Here is an 11,888-nt window from a genome sequence, read left to right on the forward strand (position 1 = left end):
TTCCTTGTAGATTCTGTGCCAGTGCCTTATTTTATTTTACCACATCACATCTGAACCCACACTGACTGGTAAAACTTGCAGTATTGCATTATTGAGGATCTCCAGTAAATACGTGAAGCTTGTTTTTTCTACTCCATTTCACTATTTCTCTGTTTTCTCAGTTCTCTGAAGGATAGCATCACACTGGGTCATATGATGAGGAAAGCCCGCTGGTGCTGCCCTCATGTCCCATGACACCTCACGGGACACCTCTTGGTTCCCATTACGGCTGCATCCCAGCTTGCACACTACGGCACGCCTTCCCTCCTCCATCGGCCCATGTAGTGGGAATGTGGCTGGTTGATAGAGTCACTCCCCAGCTGTACGTGGGTTGTCAAGCAGGAGGATAGTCACCTCAGTGTGCTGCATAACCCTGTAAAGTTTGCTCCCCACCCCCTCCTTGTAGCTTGAGCAGGGAAACAAGTACGTGAGTTTTTCCCTCAATGGGTAAAACTTGACAGGTCCTGTGGTTTATGTTGGCATAATCCCAGTACAGTAAATAGAATTAAAAGATCAGAGAATGAGGGCCATTGTTTTCTGTGATTCAGAAAGAAATAGTTAATGTGGACTGAATGCATTTTCTTTGATCAAGGGGAGATGCTCAGTAATTTTTGGCATTATACCATACACAGATACAGGCCAAAGATACCTAACGGGTGATTCAAGTAGCAGGAGGAGCTGAACATTGCTGATATCTGTGGAGAACTCTCATTAATAGCGCTCAACTTTCTAAACTTGCTTTCAGTTATTTTGAAATTTCCTCTTATGTCCACCATCATGGCTCTGCTTCTAACTTTGCCCTACTTGGTCTCAGTGTCATTTACCCTAAATACCCTGTTGTCTCAACTTTCCTCTCCTTATCCACATGCCGTCTCAAGGTGTCCTTTAATTTGCACTGCTATTCTGCTGAGTTTGTAAGATCTGAAGGACAGAAATTTCCAAAGAAGTCGGCAAAAAAATTACATGTTAGTAAGTGTCATACCCTAAACTGTGGCTCTCTAGACATGAGTTCTTGCTTATGCTGCTGCTGTGAATTTGAGACTGTTGCATCCCCAGCTACAGAGCACTGTCTCAGCATCTCTGATGTTACCTACTTTTTCCTAGTAACCTCATGTTGGTTCAGCCAGTACTTCTGCTACTCACTGTGCTTTAAAGTTAGTGGACTACATGCACTTTTAACCTATTTACTGTGCCATTGTAACTTTCAAAAACCATGGCCCAGCTACATTACCATCAGTTACCCGCTAGACAGCACACAGCTGTATTTTACAGCATTATCCCATCACTTTATCTTGTTTCTAATGTACTCTGTCACCTTTGCTGACGGTAACTCAGGGCTGACTGCAGCTGTTGGGTGTATGGGAGGAGGAAGCTGGGAGGAGCCATGTGGTTAGTTTTCCAGCATGTAATTAGGAGCATGTTCTCCCTGGGTGGTGATAGCTGAACAACCACTGCCTCGTCAGTGGCCTTTTTCAGTTTCTGACTTGAAACAGAAATTAGTGATCCAAATTGGCAATGTATTTTCTTAGGATAGCTTGTTTACAAAATATTCACAGGTCCTGTTTCTTTAGTCAGAAATGGCTAGAAACTGTATGGAGGTAACCTCAAAATATACAAAGACTGCAGATAAATTATCACTGGTTTGTCCCAAAAGCTTAGATTCAGAGGCAGGTACAGAAAACCAAACAGATGCCACCCCGTGGCACTTTATGGCCCTTTTTTGTTTCTCAATATTTGTACCAAAGCTGCGTAAATAGTAGGTTTTGTTATATCCTTTTAAGATTAAAAAAACCAAAACCATACTACTCTTCTACACTGAAATAAAACCAACACTTCATCAACTTTCCTGAGAAATTAGAGAAGGAGGAGAAGAGTCCCAAACCAGCCAGCGGCTTGGGTTTGGAGGCACATACCTAGGATGTGAAAAACTCTTCTTTGAACTGCTGCATCCAAGGCAGGTCTCTTGGTATCACTGTTTGGAACTGCAACACTTTGTATAAATAAATAGCCACTGGGGCAGGGACTTGAGTCTGGATCTGTGTTGAGTGAATGCCCCAATCATTCAGCGACAGAGCTGCTCCATCTCTCTTGATGTAACTATTATAGTTTGTAGAAATAATTAAATATTAATCCAACCAACGAGACAGGGTATTATTAAGGTAACACACTGTAAATACTCTACATACATTTTACACTTACTCTTTCCACTTCAAAGAGCTAGTAGGTAAGTCAGATTCAGCCTCCCCAGATTCTTGTCATACATTTGCTCGTCATCACCTGGGAAACTTTGGTGAGCTCTCAATTTTAGTTCCCGCATTTATAAAATGGGAATAATAACACATGTGAACCTTTCCAGGGAGTGAAGAGACATAACTGAAACATTTGAAACACATTATGACATCTTTGGTTGATACACCGACGTGTTTGCTATAATCATCAAAGCTTTAGTAGTAGTAGTTTTTGAAGAACAAGATTTTTTTTTTAGATTAATACTGGCCCTTGATTACTATGAATGTAGTTCTGCCCTCATTGCCTGTTATGCATACTTAAAAGGCAGGGCAGGTCTAGGTGTTCCCTTATTTTCACTGGAATTAAAGCAAGAAAACAGATTGTTGATGTCAGGAACCAGTGCTGAACCAGTAAAAAAAAAAAAGAATAGAAATTTCAATCCAGCAAGTGTGACTTGAAAGTCTTATTTTGAAAAGAGCAGCTACCCCTGCCCTACCCTGATAGCTCCCAGCTGGGTTAGAGAGCCTGGGCAAGATAAGTACTGCCTTGAAGGTATGAGAGAGCATCCTGGGAGCCGCATGCAAAACAAGGACAAGGTGAGGTGTACCCAGTGGTACTTATCACAGATTACTTCATCTCTTGGTGTCAGAACTATTTAAAAGTGTGAGGAGGTTGTTTTTTTTTTAATTATATTTATTAGCATATGATACAATCTCAGCTCCCCTGGCAGCCTGTCCTACTGCCCACAAACTATCAGAAATACTCAACACCTGCTGTGGCATTATTCCCCAAGCAAGAAAGGGGGAAGGACTTCTGAGGCAAAATAAGGCAAATTATTTGGGCCTGCAGGACCTGCAGTTTGGGGAATGTAAATCAAGCTTACTATTCCTCTGCATTGGAGAGAAATATTTTCTTCTCCTCCTGTTTCCCGGGAAGCAACAGCTGCGAGAACTGAAAGTGTCTGCAACCATTTTCCTAAGTAAACACGGGAATAATATTTAGTTTCAGCAAAACCGGATGGTTTATGCTCTGTGAATATGCTGGCATTTGACACCAGCAGCCAGAGTTTCACAAAATGTGTGCAGAGCATTATAAAGAACTTTGAACTCAGGGACCCAACACAAGAAAGGAAAGCTATGAAGGTAGTAATAATAGACTGACAAAAAAGCCCCAACCCTTATCCAGGGATCTCCAAGTGCTCTCTAAATATTATTAATCAGACTACATAACAGTCCATGAAGTAATTAGATTTTGATACACATTTCTCACAGAGGGTTACACTAAAGATGAGAAGGTAAATGAGTTCCTCTGGGGTATGCAGCGAGTCATGGTCTAGTCTCCTGCATGCTCTGACCATCCGCATGTCTCTTTTCTTGCTAATGCGTCTCTAGTGTGCTGTGTCTGTAGCCATATTCCTAGGACACGATTTTTAAATGTGAAACCATTACTGTTAATAGCACAGGGACAGGATTGCAGTGTATGCGGCATGAGAAGCCATAGCTGGGACATCTGAGTGCTCTATGGGGAATTTATAATATGCTAAAGAGATTTGTGAACAGCCCTCAAACCTCTTGCTAATGGCAGTTGCAATGGGTGTTAAGTGTCTGAAGATGCTTAATTATTTGGTGATTTTTATTGATTTGTGTCATTATTGCTTAACGTAACTCTGTAGTCACAAGGCATCTCTGAATCAATCTGAAAGCGGTTTTCAACCACTCAATAATTAAACTACACGATTCTGATAGGTACACTGTTTTGTTGGACTACTGGGAGGCTGATGTGGTTTGCTGAAGATTACTCATACCTTGGAGAGCAAGGCTACAGGAGTTTCAGGCCTCGTGGTCACTGACAGCTGCAGCACGTATTCCTGAGCCAAATCCAGTCCTGCTGACTCCCTGTCATCTGCTGCATGTAAAAATAGGCTTGGGAGGGATTTCTTTTTACTTGCAATTTCAGAATGAACCTGCCCACAAAAGCATGTCGGTTTTCTGGATCACTTAGTGAAATGCATGTTTATTGTGAATCACTAGGTACTGCTTCTAAGTCCTACAGCTGTGAACCCTAAAGTGTGTCCTGGTTGCAGGACACAGCAGAGGTCTAAAGCGCCTCCTTGGATGTTGATTTCCTTTGGTTTCCAGGTGAGAAGCTGTGTTGTGCTCTGCTTTATCCCACCGTTTGCATGACGGAGGGTGTGCCACTGAGCACACCTACCCTGAAGTTGAGGCAATGCTATAATTTAGTATACTTCATGATCAGCATTTTAAGAGTTTGAATTTGCTATTTCTCCATTATGTAATTACATAATAATAGTAATGTTAATTTAACTAACACAACATACGTGGAGTTTTGCTGTTGCTTCCTATGTAAATTAGAGATATTTAGCAATATGTTACAAAATGGATATATGTATTTCAGACTGAGATGTAAGAGGTTACTTTGACTCTGAAAAAATAAGAAGGAGCTGTCAGGAAAACCTATTTTATAAAGAAAGAACTATTTAGTTATAACTCTTCATCCCGTGGCTCATTCACTAATGTGGAAACTGCAGAGCTTCAAGGTGTTTAAATTAAAACAAACCCCACCGTATTTTCTGCCTTTTTAGAGAAATTCAGATACTTAATTTAGATTCAAAAACTGCAATGATATACAGGTGAGGAATTTGAGCCTGAATTTAGATAAAGTAACATGAATCACTAATAAAACATTGAGGAAATAGCTAATCTTTAGGTATAAAGGAACATTTATTTTAGTTGTTAATCTGCCCATAAGAAGCAGATACTCTATATTTGAAGTACACTCCAGAAGAATTAAAAAGGAATTTAAAGTCAAATTTAGGTATCAAAACGTGTCAGATACCTTGACTTCTACCAAATTGTAACACATGCTGCTTATTCCTATTAACTTATGTGGTATTTTTATTATCTATCAAGTAATCCAATTTATCCTCATTATTCAAAAAATAGTTCATCTGCATACAGTATGGCTCAGAAGAGCAGGAGCTGGGAGACCTCACTTCACTGTGACTAGCAGTGATAGGTCACGCTGACAGGTTTAAGCCTCAAGTCAGCAAAACCTAGACTTTGAAAACCTGGGTGGGCTTGGCTAAAAGGAGGCCATTAGCTGTCGTTAAGTGGGTTTTGGGGGGTCTACACTGTGGCCCCCCAAAAGCGTATCCTGGGTCCGTGGAAACACACATGGCCAGGGCTGGCTACACAGCGCTTTCTTGGTGGTGGCTGAAGGTGGTCTTTCCAAGCTTCCCGCTGTCCCTCCCCGCTATGATTTGCCATCCCTGCAGTCATGCTGGTGTGTTTGTGGGACTGCACTACAAGCCAGATGTCTGCAGTGATCCAGATGAATAAAAACTCCCTCTGGCTCTCCAGAAAGCACTAGCTTTAACCCATGTTACTTTGAGTTGTCTGGTGTACAGCACATCTCCCAAACATGCGTGTCTCAGCCCAACTGAGAAGACCGAGGACCATGGTATGAGGATGAAAGGGGCAGTGGCAAACCACAGAGGGGGACTGGCTGAGCAGCCTCCCAAAGTGATGGTGTGGCGGAGCTGTACCTGGCAGCGGGCTACCGGGGAGGCTGCTCTCACATCCTACTGAGTCATCGCATGACTTCAGATAAGCCATGTGCTTTATCGTGCCTCAGCCTGCCATCTGCAAATCAGTGATAACAAAATTTAAATAATTCAGAAGAATGTAGCAGGGCTTATTTGAGGTTTGTAATATGTTTTGGACTCCTTACATGCTACAGTAGTGCAGCATTTAAGGTATTGTTGTTATGGAGCATGTTGCTAGTAGTGCCATCTTCCTTTGATATTCTCTGCAAACCTGCTCTCTTCCTACTTTCATTATCAGCACTCGGCTTTGGTGTCAATGTGTTGCTTGGACACCTTCTAATTTAAATTTCGTATTTTGATTCCTGGGTGATAACTTCAAACACCAATTTTCTTCTGCTACGGTATACAGCCTTTTTCTCATTTTAATGAAACCTAGCAACCATAATGTAAATTGGAAATAACTACAGCCCATTAGACTATTGAAATCCCTGAAGATTTGAACTATTCACTTTTAACAGAACTTGTATAATTATAGGTTAAGATATCACTTAGGCATTTAGCATACATCAGCTCCACTGTTAATTTTTAGCTCTTGATCTGTATTAGTAACCTCAGCTTGCTAAATTAAAGGATATGCCTCCAATTAGCCTAAATTTAACATTCAAAAGCACATCTCTGGTGGGACGATGCTTATAAGTCTAGAACATCTAGGCAATTTCAGCTGAGCTACTGAGGCTCTATTACAAGTGGAAGAGAAAACATTTTCTTATAAACACTTCCATGACTTTCACAGAGGCAGAAGTAAAAGGACAAAGCTGCATTTTGTATAAGGCCCAAAGCCAAAAGGGTAACAGGCGTTGCAGTCCTCTGTCCCTGTAAGGACCCCCAAAAAAGCCTGTACTCAGGGCAGAGACAGTTGGGTCATTGAATGAGACTCCTAGAAACCAAAATACTGAGTCCAGAGCTGTCTGACTCGGGCAACAAGAAAATATTGAGATACATGTAGAGAGAGAGAAAAAGAGCGAGCGCTGATATAGTTAGCACTCCCCCCCACCCCACCCCGAACAACCAACCAACAAAAAGATCTTACTTTCCCTAAGAACCTTGCCTGTGTTTAACATAGCAGGCCTGGGTAGGACACTTCTGTTTGCACACAGTATGTGTTAGGTATGTAGTACAGTGCAGACAATTACAGCACCTGTGTGATACATGGTCCTTTCAGAGTTTGGTGGTCTATAAACAACATTCTTCACAAGATGAGTTTTAGAGTTAAGCACTGTAAATCCCTCATTCAAAGCTGAGCTCCTTTTTGGGGTTGTCCCCAGGAATTTCAAAAATTAATTACTTTCTTGAGCATCTTCTTTCCAATTAAATGACCAGAAAACTTAGTGTGACAGATGATAGTTAAAATTTCATATACTTGTCCATTAAAATAAGAGCACTTCCTTATCAGAATAAACAGTAATTGGCTGGTTAGTGATCTTGACAACAGGCTTTCAGTAACCACTGGGTAGTTTTAACTCTTTCCTGGGCATCAGAAATACTGCTGCAGTATCTTTGATAAGACTCAGTGTTTGTCTTTTTCTTTTGAGAGCAGCGAGCTGACTTTCTGTTTGCTAAAGTATAAATTAGCTCTTCTGTTGTCTCTCCTATTCCACCAGGAAGGAAAGATTCCAGGTAATCATCTGTGTATTTTTCATACCATTTGATACCTGCTTTAGACAATTAGCTCACTCTGCATAATCCTAGGTAATCACAGTTCCACTTGTGGCAAGCCCTTTTAAAATATGTAGCTAGGAAGTGGTTTAGGCTTTTGTGCAGGTGATTATGAGTCCATTCACATATGCTGGTCAGAAGTTGGACTGTAATCTTAAAACTTTTTGGTCCTGGCCAGCACTGAGAAAAGATACAGCTTTTGACAGTGTCCTCTCATATATGCATAAATTCAAGAAAATAAATTTCAGTAAACATCACTAAGCTTATTAATGAAGAGAAATGCAGTACACTTGGTAGCTGTATACCTGTGTCATAAGTATAATTCAAAAAATGTTTGCTAATATTGATGAGTGTCTCCACGGGAAAGCTCTGGGCAGTAAGAAATCCTCTTGCTAGGAAATCTTCTTATAAACTTATAATGGCAACCATTACAGAGAAGGGAGAAAGCACTAAACTGGAAAATGGTATTAAAAATTGTAGTAGAATCCAAATTATCCAAAGCTTAGTCACGACTCTCATACAGCAAAACTTGTCACAAAGTATGGATTTTATTGGAAAAAATGGAAATCGAAAGATTATACCACTAATACCTGACTTTGTTAGAACAAATGAAAAAGAAAAAAGAACATTTTCAGCTCACAACACACTGAGGATTTTTCCAGTTTTCTTTCACCTAGGAGATTGAACTCTATCATATAAAACCTTTTGTCATGTAAAACAGTCACTATAGTATGTATATCTTTATAGTTAGACCTCCAAAAACATGTAGGTGCCTCAGTCTTAAACAGTTCCTTCTGGCAATGCCAGATTCAAAAACCATGATGCCCATAGTCACCCTATCAGCCTCCGACTGAAGGCTTTGGTTGGTAAATCTCAGATTTGTTATGTCCTCCATGTGCTTGCAGCCCTGTTTCTGAGCACATCCAGGGGTGGTTCAGCATGGGCAGTACTGATACCTCAACGTCTCTGTTTCATGAGGATCCATGAATTTATCATTCCTTTGTCTGTATTGCCTGTCCCTGATGCCAGGATTATTTGTGTCCTATATAAAGAAGATGCCATCTAATACAAAATCCATTAACAGCTCTGAGAGTAAGGACCAAAGCTTATGTGCCCTACTGTGTGGCACATTGTCCTAACCGCTTGTCTAAGCCCCATGACTCTGGCAGCCCAGCTGCCTACAGGCCAGCCTTACTAGCAGGAGGAAATGTTTCCCTCTTTCTCAGACTATGCCATAGGTTGGGGATTACAGCGCGCCCTGGGCAGTGTCATATATCTTGATCACAAATCCCGCTTCCTGGGTGCATGCTTTAGCTGATAGGTCATTCTACAAAACTGGCCTTCACCACCACAACCTTGTTTTAGAGTAAGGAGCCAGACCTCCAACTTCCTGAGCAGGACAAGAATTCAGCAAGGTGCCAAATGCCTGACTTAAGCTGGTCCTGTTTTGAGCTGGGGGATGGACCCAACGACCCCCAGATCCCATCCAGCCTAAATTGCTCTCTGTACACCTCTGCATATTACTACTTACAGACTAATTCAAGGCAGCTCCCTGGTTAGCATGTGGGATTTTTATCACTCTTTGGAGGATGCTTATTCTACTCCTTGGTTGTAGGGGATGTCTGTACGCCTGCCTTGAGTGCTTTGAGTCTCTCTATGTGGGCAGGAACCTACTTCTCAGCCCTTGCAATGCCTCAGTAGAGCTGCGTAAGCAGGCAATCTGGCCTTATCCTCTGCCTCTCCTTGTGCAGGTTTACCTCTGAACCCTTGCAGATTTCTCTTTAAAGCTGTCAAATGTTAAGGGAGTTTGGATTTCTCTCATCTACTCTGGAATTTTACCTTTAATTACTGAGAAGAAAGACTTTTCCCACTCTAATTAAACACCTTTTGCCTCAAGTGTTGACTATTTGTGTCTTTGCATGATCATTTACTTTAAAGATATTAAAAGCATTTTCCCTTGTGCACTCTGGATGACTTGCTAGTGACAACATTCATGCATCTAGTTCTTTTCTCTCATTAAGCCTGTGGATTTCCAAAATATTTCTGGAACATGATCTTACAGTTTTCTCCCCCGCCCCTTGCCCTTTTCAACCCAAATACAAGAAAAAGTACAAAATAGGTGTTTCCATGTGTCCTGGTTTTGGCTGGGATAAAGTTGATTTTCTTTCTAGTAGCTGGTATAGTGTTACGGTTTGGATTCAGTATGAGAAGAATGTTGATAACACACTGATGTTTTCAGTTGTTGCTAAGTAGTGTTTAGTCTAAAGTCAAGGATTTTTCAGCTTCTCATCCCCAGCCAGCAAGAAAGCTGGAGGGACACAAGAAGTTGGCACAGGACACAGCCAGGGCAGCTGACCCAAACTGGCCAACATGGTATTCCATACCATGTGACATCCTGCCTAGTATATAAACTGGGGGGAGTTGGCCTGGGAGGGGGGGCAGATCTCTGCTCAGGAACTAACTGGGTATCAGTTGTCAAGTGGAGAGCAATTGCATTGTGCATCAATTGTTTTGTATATTCCAATCATTTTGTGACTAATCTTGTTATTTTATTGTTATTATCATCACTATTAGTTTCTTCCTTTCTGTTCTATTAAACTGTTCTTATCTTAACCCACAAGTTTCACTTTTTTTTTTTTGATTCTCTCACCCATCCCACTGGGTGGGGGGAAAGTGAGTGAGCAGCTGCGTGGTGCTTAGTTGCTGGCTAGGGTTAAACCACAACACAATGTCCGACTTGAATTTTTTTGGGTGCGGGGAGAGCGGAAGGGGTAAATGCAGACCTCATTAAAATAGTGATGGCAACAGTCAGAAATACAACAAGCAGGTATGGTACTGCCCAGTTGCTGTAATCCTTTAAATTTGACTTTCTGCCCAGTCTTCCTGGGTACATCTGCACTGTGAAGTGGAAGAATGAGCCAAGCTATCAACAACCTGAGCTGGTAAGGCTTCCTCACACAGTATAATACAGATGCAGTCTAACCATGCTGTCCTGTCCACAGACAAGAAAAAAAGTCTCCTGCGGCTGGTTATGGCAGCCAGAGCCAGCAGCTGTATCGCATGAAGAAGAATCTGCTCTGTGCAGGGCACAGCCTGCCTAGTGCCCAGTTAGCATCTCACGCTGTTTTCTTAAATCCCTTTTGTCCTAGCTGCACCCATACACTGATTAATAAAGAGGTTAGAGCTGACACAAGTTAGTTGGGGAAGTGTGAGAAGTCATACGAAAGTGTAAGTAAAAGTAGGACAAGGACTAATTTTCTCATGTTTTTGTACTTCCCAGGGCGTTGCTTTTCTCATTATACCACCCTCTGCTAGTGGGTGAATCACATTGGTGCAGTCTTTCTCTAAAGGAGCAGGCCTGATCCTCCCTCTCCAACGGGCTGGTGTCCTGCTGCTGACTTCTGAACTGGGTGAGAGTCAGACCCAGTGTGTGGCTGGGGAAGGGGAGGTTTTGTAAAACAAATTATACTTTGTTAAGTGGTTAGAAGACATACTGACTTAAATAAGCACCTAGCTCCTGTTTACACTTGAAAGTTTTGTCATGCTGGTGTAGTTATGCCAGTAAACTCCTCCTACATAATTAGAGTGCTTTTTGCCTGTAAAATGCATTCCAGTTTGGCAAGCGATATAAGCCATAACATCAAACCCACTTTTTTTTTTTTTGCTGGTATAATTGTGTCTACACTAGGGCTTTTGTTGAAGTAGTTATGCCATAAAAATCACCCTACACAACACAAAGCTTTCAAGTGTAAACTGAAATCTTCAACCTTGTCTACCCAGCCAGATGTTACTGTGCTTTAATACAGTTATGGAAAATCAGGGTAGTTTTGTTAGAATGTGCTGACCACAACTGATTAGTCAGCAGAGACAAAGTTAAATCCCATTCAGCATCATGTTAGCTAACCATGTATCCGGTGTGGTATAATCTAATTTGATCTTTGCATAGCTGTGGTTGAACAGGAACCATTCAACCTGCCTTAAACTATATCATGTATTAATAGGCCCAGGGTGAAATTTGCTTTATTTCAGCTTATTTTTCACTAGCTTTACTGATGTATTTCTTCCGACGTACGTTACTTTGGTTGCCATCTCAGTTAAGTGTATTAAGAGTCATTCTTCCATTTAGGTTTTTCATATTTGTTTTCCATTTTTTGGATACCATGAACTGTAAACATATCTAACATACCAATGAGAAAGAAATGTCTGCCACTGTAATGGATACTCCACTGGATCCTTTAATCATTTAAATTAAACTATTTGCAAGCATTAACATAGTGGATTATCAATACAAATGAATTTAATATGTCTTCTTAGCTGAGTATCACTTTCTAAAGGATGT

This window comes from Haliaeetus leucocephalus, unplaced genomic scaffold (assembly GCF_000737465.1).
Source record: "Haliaeetus leucocephalus isolate CR32 unplaced genomic scaffold, Haliaeetus_leucocephalus-4.0 Scaffold526, whole genome shotgun sequence".
NCBI classification, from domain to species: Eukaryota; Metazoa; Chordata; class Aves; order Accipitriformes; family Accipitridae; genus Haliaeetus; species Haliaeetus leucocephalus.